The sequence below is a fragment of the Artibeus jamaicensis genome, unplaced genomic scaffold (genome assembly GCF_021234435.1).
Source record: "Artibeus jamaicensis isolate MK-2021 breed Jamaican fruit bat unplaced genomic scaffold, CSHL_Jam_final scaffold_537, whole genome shotgun sequence".
NCBI lineage: Eukaryota > Metazoa > Chordata > Mammalia > Chiroptera > Phyllostomidae > Artibeus > Artibeus jamaicensis.
The window spans coordinates 15,748,760-15,766,995 of NW_026522047.1; positions in this window are offsets into that span (position 1 = coordinate 15,748,760).

Below are 18,236 nucleotides of genomic sequence, written 5' to 3' on the forward strand. Positions count from 1 at the left end.
TTTGCCGGGAGCGGAAACAAGCCAGTCCTCCTGAGTCCCGAGGACGCAGCCTTCCAGAGCAACGCCGCTGTCCCACTTTCCTAAAGGTTTCAACTCTGCATGGCTGTGCATGGTTCTCAAGATTGGTCTCATTTATTTTGAAAACAGGTTGAGGAAAGAATGGTCTTCGGTGATTTGGGGTTTATCTTTTCCCCAAGCTTTTAATGGGAGTGATACGAAACGACAGTCCCCATCTGCATCCCACCGCGCCCCACTTCCAAGTTTCCAGTCACCCAGAGAACTGACTGGATTAGCTAAGAACCAGAAATTCTTTGCAGAATCAAGCAAGCTTTCCTCTGTAAATGAATGAACCAGGAGAATTTTTATCACACTTTCTTTCCTATGGGTGTCCTCTTGTTCTAATGGCAAATTTCTAAGCTACCCTGTGTGATTCATAGCTTAGATGATTTCTAATCAGATTGTATCAGTCTCAGCATTTCCTGAAATTGATAAAGTCATGTAATACTTGGTGGATTGATATTGGGTTCAGCTGCTTCTAGAAACTTCCATAAAATCAATTAGACCTATATACACAGTTTTATCAATGAATATCAAGTTATTTAAGGATTTTATGTGTCAAGGTAGTATGTATTGAATTCTCAAAATGATGGCAAAAAGATTAAAACTCTAGTTATATAACAATACTGAAACTATTTGGATAATTTCATTCCAATACCAAAGGCTTAAAATTAAAGACTTCCTTCTAAGATTAAAAATGTAGTTACATTAGTTATTTGCCGAATTTTAAGTATTATACCTATGCCAGACTTGGAACCAGAACAATCAGAAGCTTTATTCAAAAACCCACCCAACTCAACTTTTTTCAATATGCTAATACTTGGACCGCTCTCACCTGTGTAGTCCTCGGTCAGCAATTAGCGCCTCTTCCTCACACCCGGCTTTAGTTCATTGTCATTTGGGCCTCTTCTTCGTGCCACCTTCCCAGCCCTTGTACTTCCCTCTGCCTCTTGCAGATGTCAGCAGGTCTGACTTCAAGGCCGACTTGGAGCACCACTGCTGTTTCTCTAGTTCAGTCCAAGCTGATCCGTTTATGAAGCCACTTGTTGCTGTTAAAAAATTTTTTTATGTTTTAAAACTCATTAGGCCTCACTGCTGACAAAAATGAAAAACTAAAAATCTAAGTCTGTTCCTTTCAAAGATCTTTTATTACCACATTGAGAAAAGTAGGTTTTTTTCAGAGATTTGCAGAAAGAATTGTTCGGTCCAGCAAGCCCTCAGAACCCATCCACAAAGTAGTGGCTGTGCACTCCGACCCGCAACACTCACAGCTCACGCTGCAGAAGGGGACCCGCGCCTTCTCCATTCAGACGTCTTCCTCCGCTCCCTGCCCGCTGGACCATCAGGGACGCAGAGTTGTTGGGTGAGAGATCCCGGTGTCTCATCTCAATACCGTAAGATTCCAGAAGAATCCCTTGGGTGTAGAAATAAAGATCCGTCTAGAGCTACTGCGGACCGTTCATGACAGGCTCCCAACGACTGTTATATTTCCAACTGTCATTTGGAAAGAACAAAAATATTTCAGAAGTGCATCTCGAATTCAAATCCATGTGGGTTTTTTTTCATTTGGTTGTTTTTTTTATGATAGTGTTATTTGTAAGAATAGTTGTCTTTTTATATACTTCCTCTTTAAAAACTCCCCTACCCTCTGATAAAAGTGTGGAATGCTTGTGTGCCCAGCAGGGTTTACGGAAAACCTGACTGGTGTCGTCCGTCTAGGACAGGTCTTGCTGGAAACCAGCATTTGATGGACTTTGTTCCAGTTCTTAAACTTCAGCAGCTGTCTTCCCGTGGTGGTGGACTTCAACAGCATCATGCATTTATATATGGCATCTTCACTCAGAAGAATGCTCTGCTCTCTGCATACCTACATCCTGGGGGGCGGTTCCTAAAGAGTTTAGATTTATAAAACTGCGTATTTCTGAAGTAGGTAAGGGTGAGTGATTCACATTTGATGAAAACTTTCTAGGAAGCATTAAGCATTTTTAATGACTCAGCAACACCATCGAGGGGACTGAGGTGGATGGGGTCCTGTAACTAAGAGGTTAAAGTGCAGCCACCAGGAAATTTGAATTAAAAGTTATCCCAAGTTTAAAAAATAAGTCTAAAATATAAGTTGTTCCACAGACATTTATAAACATTTACCAAACTGCCACATATCATCATAGTGTTAGCTTTATTTTGTTTTGACTAAGTTCGTTTTCTTACGGAGTCCTCTTTGGAAGCGAATGAAGCTTGGAATGAGTAGGGAATTTCTAAAAAACAAGGATTCAAAGTATAAACAGTGCTTTAAAAGGAAAAAAATATGAGCTTGTAAAGAAACGGCATCTTTCCCACGTAAAAAGAGATTTGGCTATAGAAATACTTATTAAAGGCATGAAGTCAGTATTTTTGTAAAGCCAGCAGTCTGGCATTCCCAAGTCAGAGGGTCTGTTATGTAAAGCCTTTCGCCCCGACATTACATAACCAGCGTGGCCCTAACATGAAAAACAGAACCTGGGGAGTCAGCCAAGCACGCTGCCAGCTCTCACCCATGCCCGCTTCGACCTGCTGTTGTTTCTCCTTGGCAGGGCTCGTGTCTTCACGTTGTGCTGTGTGTGCTGGACACATGCACGTGCACCCACGCCCCTTGGTTTCAGGGGGATGGACGGTTAGCCTCTGTTAACTAGATCAGCGGTTTTAAGCCTCACATGTCAGAATCACTTCAAAGGCTTTTTTTAAATAACACCGTACCCAGGCTCCACCCCAGACCTAATAAACTGCATGAAGACTGGGCATTGATATTTTTTGAAGTTCCTTGTGTACTTTTAATGTGCAACCCGGATAAAGACATCTAGGCTAGAGAAAAGAGAGGTTCGCTTCCTAAGGCATTTTTCCAAGGAAACTAACCTGTTGAGTGGCTGCCATGTGCTGGACGCTGCTAGATACTGTATTTACACGTCTTTTCAGCTAACACCAGCCCTGTAAGTGGACTCGGACCTGCCCTCCCTTACCCTCTGACGGATAAAGAAAGACAGTGGGAACTTGCAATCATGCAGCTGAAAAATCAGAAATTGAGAATTTTTTTAGATCAGAATTGAGATTTTTTAACACATCTTCAGAACTCCAAAAGACAATGCTATGATGAACGGACAGTACTAAGGAGAAAAATGGGAGCAAAAGACTTTAGCAAATTACATAATAAAGGCTTGCAAAAAAATTTGTGAAGTATAATGTTTATAGTCTGCTATCCTTACGCTTTTGCACTCCAAATGCAATCTCTACAACAACAGAAAGTTCTGCTTTGTTAAATTGGTAGTGTGCTGAACGGTGGAGAAACATGGTCCTTCACAGACCCATTGGCCATCCTTGTTCAATCTCTGCCTGCCCTGCTCGCTTGCACTCTCCCATTTCTTCCCTCCCACCCTCCTCACTCAGACTGAACCTTGCATAGTTCTTGGTCAGACGACTCGTGGATGCGCCATCTCCAGACTCTCACACATGCAAGTCTCAGGAGAGCCGGCCGTTCCCCTCACCCCACTTTTCCCTCCCTGTCCTCCACAGATTGATTCCTGCTCCCCTGGTGCTATGCTCAAGTGTTATACTAACCTCACAAACCGATCAGTCTCCCTTTTTATCCTGGCTTCTATCTTGTGCTTCTTGAAAAGGCTGTGGCTTAGTAGTAAAGCCAAATTAGCCCTCAAGTAAAAGATGATTTTTTTATACCCAGCCAAGACTAAAAGCAATCCTTGAAAGACTCAAACCCACTGCCAAGTAACTGCGTGGAGAACAAAGTCCAAAGCAGCTGTTTTCAACCTTTTTCATCTCAGGGCACACGTAAACTATTTACTGAAATTTTGCAGCGCACCAAAAAATACATTTGGGGGCCAATTTGACTTTTTTTTAAGTTTAGTTTTGATTAATTCACACCAGATTGATACTGCTGTGTTGGCTATTGTCTTTTCTTAAATTTACTTAACAACCTAAGGGAAAAGAGGTCAGTCCCCCTAAACTAAAGAGGTATTGCATGTTATAAAAATTCTTACAGCACACTAGTTGAAAATCATTGCTCTAAAGGAATACAATAAATGCAGCATTTAAGAAAGTAAAATTCACAATATCTGGCATCTCATCAAAAGTTATCAGGCAGTCAAAGGAGGAAAATAAAATGCCTACGCAGGGGAAAAACCAATCAATAGAAACAGACTCAGGACGTTATGAAAAGGGAGAAGTTGATATGCTAGCAGCTTAAAGATACATAAAAACATGAACACAGTGAGTAAAGAAACGGAAAATCCAAGAAACTTAACAGCACCCCAGCAGAACAAGCAAAACCACACCAAGGTACAACATAATCAATTTAGTTCAAAACTGATAAAGGATAAAAAGGGTATAGGAAACCTATCCGAGTGGCATGGTGAATGTAGCCCAGCCCCTGACTTGGAAAACCAACAGGGAACGAGTCAGCACACAGGAACCGAGCTCATGGATTGGTTCTCCCATGGGGAATCAGGCCTGCACTGTACCTAGGCTGCTTTGAGACTTGCTTTTGCTAAAACTCCCTCACCCTGGATTGAGGCAGCAAATGTTTGTTGCATATCTTTAAAGTAACTTCCTAAAGTCTGTGCTAAACCTCCCAAGTATGGCGTGTAACCAGTTCAACCACTTCTCCCCTTGCTCTGCAACATCCTTCTCTTAGAAGTAATTAGCAACATTCTTTCCTTTGTTATCTGTAAAAGGTAATCACTTGCAGCAAACCTGTGCACAGTAAATGAGGACCATCCTCAATGTAATGTGCCCAGAAAATCAGTAAAAGCCTGTCCAAGCAGGGGTCGGGCCCTCTCTCTCACTTAGAGGGTAGCCATGCCATCCTTTTTCTCCAGAGGACTTCTGCAGTCCGTGTGAATTTGTTCATCACAGCCACAACAGACGGACCCTGAGGGCTGGAGTCTGCATCAAAAGGGAAGGGAGTAATATGTACAGATTGTCAGATATAAAAATGGTCATGGGGTTATAAAGTACAGCATAGGGCATATAATCAATAATACAGTGATAACTATATATGGTGCCAGGTGGGTAATAAACTCATTGGGGTGATCACTTCATTATTATAAATGTCTAATCAATTTATACACCTGAAACATACAACATTGTAAGTCAACTGCAACTGGAAAAAAAGTTTAGTTCTAAAGAGGAACTTAAAAGCAACCAGAGGAAAAGAACATGTTGCACGTAAGACAGAGGTCAGCAAACTACATGCAGCCCTCAAACCTATCCTTTCTCCTTTCTCTTTGTCAGAATTTACTAGAACATCTCCACACCTAGTAGTTTATATCTTGTCATGACTGTTTTCACAGTAGAATGGCAGAGTTGAGTAGCTGTGCCAGAGACTGTAGGGCCTGCAAAGCCAAAAATATTTACTAGAACACTTTAAAATGTGTAATCTCGATACAGAAAAACAAGAAAGACAGGAGTCTTGTTAGAAATTATGCAAGCTAGAAAGCAGTGGAATGGCCTCTGAAAAAGGCAGGAAGAAAAACTGTCAAGCAGAGAAAACATCATTCAAAATGAAGGTTAAAGACTTACTTAACAAAACCTGAATTTTTTTTTTGAATACTTGCACCACATGCTGTGTTACAGAAAATTCTTCAGGCCGAAGGAAAACGATACCAGATGGAGACTTGGCTGAACACACAGAAATGGAGGGCTGGACATGTATTTGGCACCTGCCGGAATTCGCAGAATATCCAGGAAAGGAGGGACAGCTTTGGAAAGCTCCAGACTCCCACTGTGCCCAGGAGCAGCGGCCCGGCCCTCCCGCTGTGTCCAGCACGCCGTGCAGACCGGGCGCTCCCTCCCTCCCCAGGAAAAGAGTGTGGACACGCTGTAGAGCAGGGTTGGCAACCACAGCCTGCGAAGCAGCCACTAGGTAGAAAACCCAAAATGTTAACATGAGAATGTTTAACCTACGTGTAAACTAAGTCTTAGAGTTGGTGAGTGAATTGAGCAAGTTCCCTGAATATAAAGCCAATATACAAAATTCAAGTGTATACCTATTATATCCAAGGAACAAGAATATAAAATGTAATCATATCAAATACAGTAATTAAAGTGTCTTTATAGAAACCTAACTACATGGACAAGACCACCACACACAATATGACAAAGCATTATTTAGGAAATTGAAAACCTAAATAAGTCAGGGCTTAGAAAGCTCAATATTATAAATATCTCATTTCCCTCAAATTGACCTATGGGCCCAGTACATTCCCAGTCTTGGCATTCTCACTTGTGTTAATTAAGAGGCTGATTATAAAATGGAAAGGGCTTAAAATGGACAGAATGCACTTATTATTTCTGTTCAAGAGAATCCAGAAGTAGACCCACATTTTTATGCACACATGATTTAGGACAAAAATAACATAACCATCCATCCTGATTTGCCAGAGACAGTTTCCAGGACACAGAACTTTCAGAGCCAAAACCAGGAGAGTTGCAGGAAAGTCAGGAAAATCAGGATGAGTAGGTCCCTAAACAAAGACAGCGCTTGACCACAGTGGGAAAAGGATACTCTTTTCCATGACCCATAGTGGAAGGACTGGATAATTGTGTAAAATCCAAGAAACTCGCCCCTTACCTTATACTATGTACCAAAATGAATTTCATAAATCTAAATCTAAAAGGCAAAATAACAAAAGACCACTCTGTAGAATATCTTCAAATCCCAATAGAAAACTACTTCTTAAATGGAACCTAAAAAAAACCTTTGTCGTGAAGGAAAACAATGGTAAAGCAGATAACTTCTGGAAAAAAAATGGAAAACCTCTGTTCATCAAAAACACCAGTCAGAATAAAAAAAGACAGCCGTGGAGTGGGGTATTCATAACTCCTCAGTAAATATGGAAAGAGCTGCTGCAAGTCATTTAAAAAGACAACCCATAGAGTGAGCAAAAGAGGGGCAGGAACTTCAAAAGACAACATTTCTAGAAAAAGACATTCTGGAATGTCTAGACATTTTGAAATGTCTTTCAAAAGAAAGACATTTCTAATCAACAGACAGGAAGACTGCTGATCTTCATTAATCAAGAAATGTCAATAAAACCAGGATGGTACACCATTAAATGCTCATAAAATGAATCAACTTTAAAAGATTGACAATATGAAGTGTTGATGAGGGAGTAGAACATAGCCTTTATACTCTTACTTACAGGAGTGGAGATTAGTAAAAGTATTTATACTTCAGAAAACTGGCAGTATCTTCCAAAACTGGACACATGTATACTCCATTACCCTGAGACTTACTACTAGGGATTGATCTTAAAGAAATGTATGCACAGAACACCTTTTAATGTGCTCAAAGTGTGGCTTATGGCAGCCTCAAGCCTGAAATAACCCAATTATCTATGAAGAGAAGAATCGATAAACTGGCATATTCACTCTAAATTTCAAAAGAGCAGTGAAAATGTATGAACTGCAGATACACAGCCCAACATGGCTGATCTCACAAGCATATTATTGAGGAAAACAAACCAGTCACATGGAAAGAATACACACCCATCAAACGGTAAACTTACAATTTTGTACTTTTCTGTATGCCTTTTATCCTTGGAAAGAGAATTTGAAAGTTTTGCTGTAACTGCAGTTCTTCTGAGGCTGGCCAAGGAAACTATAAGCCTAGAGGCAAGAAAGCAGTTAAGAAGCCAAGAGAGCTGCAGAAAATAGGGAAGGTGAGAATGAACTGGATGCATATATGTAAATCAAGTACCTATGTTTAATGCAAATGAAAACATCAGTTCCTCAGGGGCACCAGCCAGCTGTTCAGTGGTCAGTGGCCCGCGGGGGCTGCCACCGGGCGCAAGACAGCTCTAAACAATGGTGAGGTGCCAGGACCACGGCAAACCACGCCTCTTTCCCATCCTGGAAACCCATCATCAGGGTACTTAAAATAAATACGGATCTCTCCTCTAATTATGAAATAATGGCAAATGCTGAAGAAAAAAATTCTGGGTGCCCATCTTAGAAATTTCCGTTTCAATCATATTCAGAGAATGGACCACATACAACTTCTGAAAGAGGAACTTATTAACGACTTCTCCATTCTCAAGGCAACAGGCTTATTTTAATGCCCCTTCTGTCCGCCACTTATTAACCAGTCAGTCCATGGCTCTAAAAGAGAAAGTAACTCATAATGTTTGCTTGCCTTATTAGAGCATCTTGTCTCATCTTAAGTTCATTTTTATTTCTTGGGTTTCGGGTTTCATTCTGCCCTCCACTTCCTGGAACTGACTCCAGTGTCTTTATAGACCATCACAACCTGAAACTAATATACTATTGGGTACAGAAGTGCACCTTTTGCAGGTGCCTGCCCTGTGGTTTGTGATCTAACTCACAACATTCCAGTAGGGGGCGCTGCTGCCCCGAATTCCTCCAGGACCCGTACTTGGCCATCTCCAAGGCTCCTGTTTACAAATACCATTCACACTGTATTTTTTACAGCTAATCTCTTCAGAGAACTTGATCATTTTTAGGTGTGAAAAATATTCTTGCCCTTAATTTGGTTCTGTCTGGAGCAGTCTGTTCTCAAACATGCTCCAGAGTTAACGAGGAAATATTGAAAACTGGTTTAAAAGCATGGAAACATCCTTTTCTGTTGTAATTGATGGTATCCAGTTCCATATGTCTCTGAGAAATAATTTCTTGCCTCGGATAAGTTCCACCCTTTTGGTTTTTAGTAATAACAGAAGTAATTGCCTAATCAAATTAGCCAATGCTCAAGACAAGTGTGTTACTTTCTTCACACATGGCTAGAATCAACACAAAACTACAAATAAAATAATGATGATGATAATAATACAAAACTTGATCCTCAATCTCCACTGCCTTTCCCTAAATCTCAACAAAACGGTAATAGAGAAAACGTTCCCACCAAACCTAAGAACTGCGTTTTGGGAAGTGATTGCCTAAAACGTTCTCTTCATCAAGGGCATTATCTGTCAGTATAGTCAGCACTTGTCAGCAACCTGATGACCATCTCACCGTTCATCGTAGCTAGAAACATGTAAGTACAAAGAGTATATAAAAGGCTATGTTTGTGTTAAATACTAGGAAGCAGAATAAGGCTGCCATCGGGCAAATAAGCTGCCTTCCCGAATCTACTATTGACTCAGAATAAACGCCTTACACGACTCATACCTTCATTTTCTAGGTAACCCAGTGTTAGTGAAGTTCACCTTGTGTGCTGCAGGCTTGGTTTCAGGGACGAACATTGAGAGAGTAATAGTGTGTTTTATAGAAGATCTTCATTAAAAAATATGTATGTTCTTTAGATTCCACATGTAAGTGAAACCACAGGGTATTTGTCTTTCTCTGACTGATTTCACTGTGCGTAATATGCACTAGGTTCATCTATGTTGTTGCAAGTGGTAAGACTTCATTCCTTTTTATGGCTGAGTAATATTCTATTACACGTGTACCATAGCCAGACTCACAGACACAGAGAGCAGACCGGTAGTTGCCAGATGGGAGGGGGATTCGGGGAATGGGAGAATGAGGGGAAAGGATTAATAACTACAAATTAGTAGTTACAAAATAGTCACAGGGATGTAAAGTACAGCACAGGGAACACAGTCAATACTATTCTGATAACTATGTATGGCACTAGTTGGGCACTGGAAATAATGAGGGGAACACTATAGAAAGTATATGGTTGTCTCATCACTAGGCTGTAGACCTGAACCTAATACCTGAATCTAAGAAAGGGAGTAAATAACAGACCACTGCCCCCCAAAACAGAAATAGAAGAACTCACTCCAAAAGTGTTTTGTGCTAGTATAATATAGGAAACATTAATTTGTATGTCATTAAATCTAGAACTAAAAAACCAATGTATTAATTAGCTACTAGAAAGCATCTTCCAAGAAAGAACTCATTTTAAATCAAAAGAAGATGGTAAGCCAAGCCATTGTGCACTAAATATAAAATTGTAAAATTTTAAAAAACATGTATGATTAGAGTCAGCAGGACTTCAGCAACAACCTGGAAGGCACAGGCGAGTCAATGACTTACTTTCTCCATAGAAATTCAACGGAGCTGCTAACAAGGAGCCACCAAGCAAGCGACCAAGCCGAGCGACTGCGGGGGAAACAGCGAGGGAGCAGGGCTGCGGGTTGACTGTAGTCGCACATTTGTGCGCGGATAGACAAGCGAGGGAGTGGGAGATTGGACCGGAACCCAGTGGGTCCCCACAGCAAGTGGCAGGGAGGGCGCCGCCATTTCCCTGCTCTGATTCTACCTCCACATACAGCGTCATAACCCAGCAACTCTGAGTGGCCCGGCCCTGGTGAACCACCTAAGGCGCTGCTCCTCACCCAGCAGTGCTAAACGGCAGAGGGGGTCGCCATTTCCCCGCTCTGACCACGCCCCCAAATACAGCGTCACAACCTAGTGACCTGGGAGTCCAAGGCACCACTCCTCACACTTAAAGGGCGAGAACAGACCAAAAATGGCTCAAGAAGATCTCAAAGCCCCAGAGCCTATAAATCTAAGCGATGAAGAAATAGCAAAACTGTCAGACGCACAGTTTAAAACACTGGTGATCAGGATCCTCACAGAACTGGTTGATTATAGCCACAAATTAGACAAATATATGAAGGCGAAACTAATTGAAATGAATGGAATTGCACAGGACACCAATAGCAATGAAAAGGAAACTGGGACTCAAATCAATGGAGTGGACCAGAAGAAAGCAAATAATGGCCAAACAGAAAATAGTGAAGAATCAAGAATTCAAAGAAATGAGGAGAGTCTTAGGAACCTCCAGGACATCTTTAAACGCTCCAACATCCGAATTATAGGGGTACCAGAAGGGGGAAAGGCACAGCCACCAGTGGAAAACATTTGAACAAATAATAAAGGAGAATTTCCCCATTCTGGCAAAGGAAATAGACTTCCAGGAAATCCAGGAAGCTCAGAGAGTCCCAAAGAAGTTGGACCAAAGAAGGAACACACCAAGGCACATCATCATTACATTAGCCAAGATTAAAATGAAGGAGAGAATCCTAGAAGCAGCAAGCGATAAGGGGACAGTCACCTACAAAGGAGTCCCCATCAGACTGTCAGAGGATTTTTCAAAAGAGACCTTCCAGGCAAGAAGGGGCTGGAAAGAGGTATTATTCCAAGTCATGAAATCCAAAGACCTACAACCAAGATTGCTCTATCCAGCAAAGCTTTCATTTAGAATGGAAGGACAGATAAAGTGCTTCTCAGATAAGATCAAATTCAAGGAGTTCATCATCACCAAGCCCTTATTATATGAAATGTTAAAGGGACTTATCTAAGAAAAAGAAGTTAAAGAAACATGAACAGTGAAAGGACAACAAACTCACAGTTATTAACAACCACACCTAAAACAAAAGCAAACTAAAAGGACAGCTAGATCAGGAGTGGAAACATAGAAATGAAGATCTCAAGGAGGGTTAGCAACAGGGGAGTGGGAGAAGGAGAGGGGGGGAGAAGGTACAGAAAATAAGTAGCATAGACAGTAGATAGAAAATAGATGGGGGGGGCAAGAATAGCATGGGAAATATAGAATCTAAAGGACTCGAGACACATGGTCATAAACTAAAGGTGGGGTAATGGTGGGGACGGGTGGGGGTAAAGTGGAGGGGAATAAGGGGGGAATAGAACAACTGTAACAGCATAATCAATTAAAAAATTAAATAAATAAATAAATAAATAAAGTGCCCTGAAAGTGGGCAACGGAAAAATGGAAAAACCAAGGCTCTGAATCAACTATTAATCCAATAGTCAGGCACACAGAAGAGGGAATTGGTTTTCTCTATTGCCAGGAAAATCTGTGAAGTATAGGATGATACGGACCCCAGCCTGCGGGGTCCGTGTGTTGTGGACGTCACGAACAAATCCACATGGACTACAGAAGTCCTGCAGAGAAAAAGGGATGGCATGGCTGCTCTCTGAGCGACACAGAGGGCCGGGACCCCTGCCTGGACAGGCTTTCATTGCTTTGCTGGGCACATTACATCGAGGATGGTCCTCATTTACTGTGCACAGGTTTGCTGCAGGTGATTACCTTTTACAGATAACAAAGGAAAGAATGTTGCTAATTACTTCAAAGAGAAAGATGTTGCAGATGCAAAGGAAAAAGTGGTTGAACTGGTTACGCTCCATACTTGGGAGGGTTAGCATAGACTTTAGGAAGTTACTTTAAAGATAGGCAGAAAACATTTTCTGCCTCAATTCAGGGTGAGGAAGTTTTATCAAAAAGCCAGCCTCAAAGCAGCCTAGGTACAATGCAGGCCTGACTCCCCATGCAAAAACCAATCCGTGGGTTTGGCTTCCTATGTGCCAACCTTGCTCCCCATTGGTTTTCCAAGTCAAGGGCTAAGCTACGTGGACAGGTTCCCTAGAAGAGGGCTTGTTTTAGTGGTTGTCATAGAACTTTAAACAATTTATCATTAACATACTGAACTATTTGTAAATGTTTGCCTTTGCCACACCATTTCTAAGTAGAAAATCTGTTTTAAATTTTCCTACTTTAAATAAATTGAATTATGTGATTTTTTGGGGGGGCCATTACAGAGTCTCAAAAAAGTCTATGTAACACAACCTTCACGAAAGTGTTGGGACAGTCAACTGCTAATTCTGTGCATGTGAAAATACGGCTGGCTGCAATTAGATTGCATTCCCTCTGAAATGCAATCATCTTAGCTCCATCTGTGCACTAAGTATCCACCATAACACCTGACATTTAGCAGGCACTTAATAGGTGCACATGGAAATGAGCTCTGAACCTCTGAATTCTGACCCCCCCACCAGAGGCTTCATCATTCTCTTGTGCCCTGAAAGAGCACATTATCTTTAGGAGTTTACATCTCCCTGGGGAGAACACAAGTACCCAGGTCCAGAGAAAAGAATTTGATTATGTGAAGAAGACCTTACTCATGGAACTTGCTAATGTTCCATTCAATGAGAACTTTTAATTTTGAAGCCTGGAAAATTTCAAAGATATAAAAAAGAAAGATGCATAATGAACCGCCATATACCCCCTACTTTTTCCTCCCCGGGATGATTTTGAAGCATCCCAGACATTGTTTTGTTTTTAAAATTTTCCATTTACATCAGTAAATCCTAAAAACTCCTTTTAAAATAAAGTTTAACCTTAATCAAATGTTCACACCTAAAATATTAACAATGATTTCTTCATATCTGGAAATGTCCAGTAAATATCCATAGTTCCCCAATTGTCTTAGAATTTTTCTTTTACATTTCTTAAAATGTTTTGTCTTAGAATGTTTTTGTTTGAATTAGAATCCACATCTGGTCAATACACTGCAACTGATTCAGATGCACCCCCTCAGACCTCTTCAGCCTGTGGGTTTCCCTCCCCATCTCTCCCTCTTTTATTGTCCCTGCGAACTGTGTTGTTGCCGTTGTTGAGCGAGCCCTCTCCCTGCCCTACGGTTTCCCGTAGCAAATAGCCCTCTAGAAAACGCCATCAGATCACTGTTCTAAAGGCACTTAGAATAATTACTTACTGTATGATTATGCCTCTAATTTGATACACAGTTAGATTCGTCTTTTTCTTAATTTCTCTTTTCAGGAATTGTTTTTAATTGAATACTTAGATTGTAAACATATGAAACATATACATGATTCCAAAATCAAAACTATAAATCCAGGTGGATTCAAAGATCAGCTTCTGTCCTTTTCCCCATCCTATTTCCTCCCCCATTAGTAACACATTTTGCTTAATTTTATAGTTGATCTTCCTATTGTTTTTAAAGCAAATATAGATATATATTTTAATATATTTTATTAATTATGCCCTTACAGTTCTATTTCCCCCCATCATTCCCCTCCACCCTGCACACCCCCTCCCCCACCATTCCCCCCTTTAGTTTATGACCACCACGTGTCTCAAGTTCTTTAGATTCTGTATTTCCCCTACTATTCTTACCTTCCCCCCTGTCTATTTTCTACCTATCATCTATGCTACTTATTTTCTGTACCTTCTCCCCCCTTCTCCATCTCCCACTCCCCTTTTGCTAACCCTCCATGTGATCTTCATTTCTACGGTTCACTCCTGATCTAGCTGTCCTCTTAGTTTGCTTTTGTTTCAGGTGTGGTTCTTGATAACTGTGAGTTTGCTGTCCTTTCACTGTTCATATTTTTTATCTTCTTTTTCTTAGATAAGTCCCTTTAACATTTCATATAATAAGGGCTTGGTGATGATGAACTCCTTGAATTTGATCTTATCTGAGAAGCACTTTATCTGTCCTTCCATCCTAAATGAAAGCTTTGCTGGATTGAGCAATCTTGGTTGTAGGTCTTTGGATTTCATGACTTGGAATACTTCTTTCCAGCACCTTCTTGCCTGTAAGGTCTCTTTTAAGAAATCCTCTGACAGTCTGATGGGAACTCCTTTGTAGGTGACTGTCCCCTTATCACTTGCTGCTTCTAGGATTCTCTCCTTCATTTTAATGTTGACTAATATAATGACGATGTGCCTTGGTGTATTCCTTCTTTGGTCCAACTTCTTTGGGACTCTCTGAGCTTCCTGGATTTCCTGGAAGTCTATTTCCTTTGCCAGAATGGGGAAATTCTCCTTTATTATAAGTTTTCCACTCATGGCTGTTCCTCTTCCCCTTCTGGTACCCCTATAAATCAGATATTGGAACATTTAAAGATGTCCTGAAGGTTCCTAAGCCTCTCCTCATTTTTTTGAATTCTTGTTTCTTCATCCTTTTCTATTTGGTCATTTTTTTTGCTCCTTCTGGTCCACTCCTTTCATTTGAGTCCCAGTTTCCTTTCCATTACTATTGGTTCCCTGTGCATTTCCATTCATTTCAATTAGTTTAGCCTTCATATGTTCCTCTAATTTGTAACTAAAATCAACCAGTTCTGTGAGCATCCTGATCACCAGTGTTTTGAACTGTGCATCTGAAAGTTTGGCTATTTCTTCATCGCTTAGATTTATGGGCTCTGGGGCTCTGAGTTGTTCTTGAGCCATGTTTTGATCTGTTTGTGCCTGTTACGTATGAGGAGCAGAGCCTTAGTTGTTCACCAGGGTGGGGCCACCCAGGTCGCTGGTTTGTGACACTGTGTGTGGGGGGGGGTCGGAGAGGGACAATGGCGGTTGCCTCTGCCACTTCCTGCCACTGGGGCCTGCGGTGGCCCGTCTCACTGCTAGCTCCTTCACCAGTTTATCTGTATGCGAATGTGTGACCGCGATCAGCCCTCAGTGGGTCCACCGCCTTGCTCCCCCCGTGGGTCTGCCCACTTCTCCACACCTGGGATCCGCCCACAGCTGTTGGCACACCTGGGTCGCATGCCCGGTTCGGTCCGGTGGATCTTTCCTGACCGACCCTGCTCTGCTGCTGGTTCTGCCCCTCTTACCGGTTTGGCTGAAGGGTTCGTTGTTGTCAGACTTCCATGTGGTTCGATTTTCTGTGGTTTGGCTGTGTTTTTGTTGCTAAAACTTTGTTATTTTTAACTTAGTTGTGCGAGAAGGTTCAGTGCTTCCACCTACGCCTCCATCTTGGCAGAAGTCCTCAGATATATTTTTTATTTCTACTTATGTCAATCCATTAGGTAAATGGTAGCACACTCTACATGATTTTATCTACCTTCTTTTTTAAAAAGTCTACCCTGGAGACCACTCCGTAGTAGCATAAATAGTCCTCTCTCCCTCTCAGAGCAAGCATCCCCAGCTGTGTAACAGGCTAGTTCCTTAGTCTGTTCCTTGGATGAGTCCATGCCCGTGGGCATCCAGTTACTGGCCTGCTGCTGCTTTCGAAGTATTGAGTACCTGTGCTCACCAGCGGTGCAGAGGGGCCAGGGCTCCACCTTTCCACAAAGACCAGGGCACTGGCAGTGGTCCTGACCCCCATCCTTTTTTCTCAGACGCCTTCTGTTCCTACCCATTTGTATCTTTTCTGTTTGGGGGGGGATTTGCTCCCTCCACGTTCTCCTCCTCTCTGCTACTCCCCTGTGTCATTTTCACTCTGTTCTGTGGTGCAGGGTGGGGGCAGGGCCTGCGACGCTCTGCAACGCTTCAACAGCCTCGTATTTTCTTCTCCTTTCAAAGGGAGCTTCTTTATTTTCCTTTGAAAACCTTATTATTTTGATAAAATGATTGGACTTTTGGCAGTCATCAGGGAGAAAAACACCACACAAAATGAAATCATTTCTAGCATTTCCCGTTTCTGAGAACATTCAACCATTAAGCATTTCAAATGTTTCTAGCCACCACTGCCCCGCAGGTACCAAAGGCACCCTCTCGCCTCAAGGATCATGGGCCATGCGGCCATGGGAAGGATGGTAGATACCCACATCCTGCAGGTCCTCCCTTAAAATTGATTTAACAACTGGGGGGACTTTTACAACAATTCACTAACACAAACAAAACTGTGTTTGTCAGAAAGATTGGCCACGTCAAGATAGCAGGACTATGAACCCTTAGGGGTTAAGGGGCAAGTTCAGGGAAAAAAACAAAGAACTAAAAGGCAAGGAAAGGGTTGGAGACAGTGGGAAAGAAGGCCACACAAGACAAGTTATTACTACTTTGGAGTCTCTCCCTATTAACCATGACCTCCCTCGTCCCCCAAACACACACTCCAGCCAGATCGGGACCGAGTCCTCCTTCCTGCATCCTCTCCTTCTCTACGCAGTTATTAGTATAACCCGCACACCATGCTATTCACTGGATTTTTTTTAACTCCACTTAGATTCTTTTCACGTTAAAATAAAAAGAACTTCCTCATTTTTAATAGCTGCTTAGTATTCTATTGTAAGCATGCATCTGTTCATGGATTTGGAGTTTTACATATTATGGAATTTTTTGTTTATTTATGTGTTCATTTTTCTTTTTTTAAAGATTTTATTTACTTATCTTTAGAGGGGAAGGGAAGGAGAGAGGGAGAGAAACATCAATGTATGGTTGCCTCTCATGCATCCCCTGCTGGGAACTGGCCTGCAATCCAGGCATGTGCCCTGACTGGGAATCAAACTGCAGTCCTTTGGTTCACAGGCCTGTGCTCAATCCACTGAGCTACACCATCCAGGGCTATGTGTTCATTTTTCTATTGGGTTCTTTATAAATTGGTCAGCACTCCATATTAGGAACATAATCCTTTGACTTGATTTGAGTTTTTGATATTTTTCTCATTTTAGTCTTTATCCATATTTATTTCACTCATGGTGTTTTTGTCACGCAGAAGTTCTATTTTAATGCAGTAAAAAGTAACAAACACTATTTTTAATGGCTTGTACATTTTGTGTCTCAGTTAAAAAGAATTGGTGAAGGAGAAAGGTAATTGTGCATTGAAAACAGTCAAGTCTTAAGGAAAAGAAATATTTAGAAGACTGAAAAAACATTGGCAGGTTATGGAGGATTCAGAAAGCCCCACCCTCAACACATGGCCATAATCAAAGTCTGGTAGAAAGGCCACACCTATTCTTGTGCCAGTTTGGGGCAGGGACAGAAACTGTCAAGAAACTGAAAGTGGCAGTTTATTTTTTAATTGGTGTACAACACATATTGTAAATTGAGTAAAGTGCAATCATTAAGTATACAGCTCAATACGTTTTCACATACTGACATTTCCTGTGTAACTAACTATGACCCAGATCCAGATACTGTGAATACCAAGTTCTTGACCAGCTGAGAAATGGAGGAAGAAAGGATGTTTAGTTCCGGGGGTTAAAGAACTATGTTCTTAGTACAACACAGTGGAAGGAGTACACGGGCTGGAGAGCAACGAACAAGGGTCCAAGTTTCATTGGAAGTAACCCCCTCGGCCTGCTCAAAGGGCCTAAAGTTCCATCCTCCCTGAATTCTCACTCTTGTCCGAATTCATTTACACAGGAGCAAAGAAAACAAGGCTACTGAGTATCCAAAACACCGGGACAGGGTGGCTAAGATGTCATTTCAAACCCATGTCTTAGTGAACAAAACAAGTAGATTTAGGTGGGGCTTCTACGCTAGAGATGATGTGGGGTGAAGACTTCCACTCTCACACTGGCGTTTATTCCTCTCTTCTTCCTTTTCTGCTCCTGGGAGCTGAACCCCGGGGGCAGGCTTTCTCTTCAGCTCTCCCAGTTGTGGGTTCTTCCCCCAACATGGGACGGCTGCCCTGGGCCAGCGCTTTTACAACTGCGCAGATCGAGTTCTTCCTGGAGCG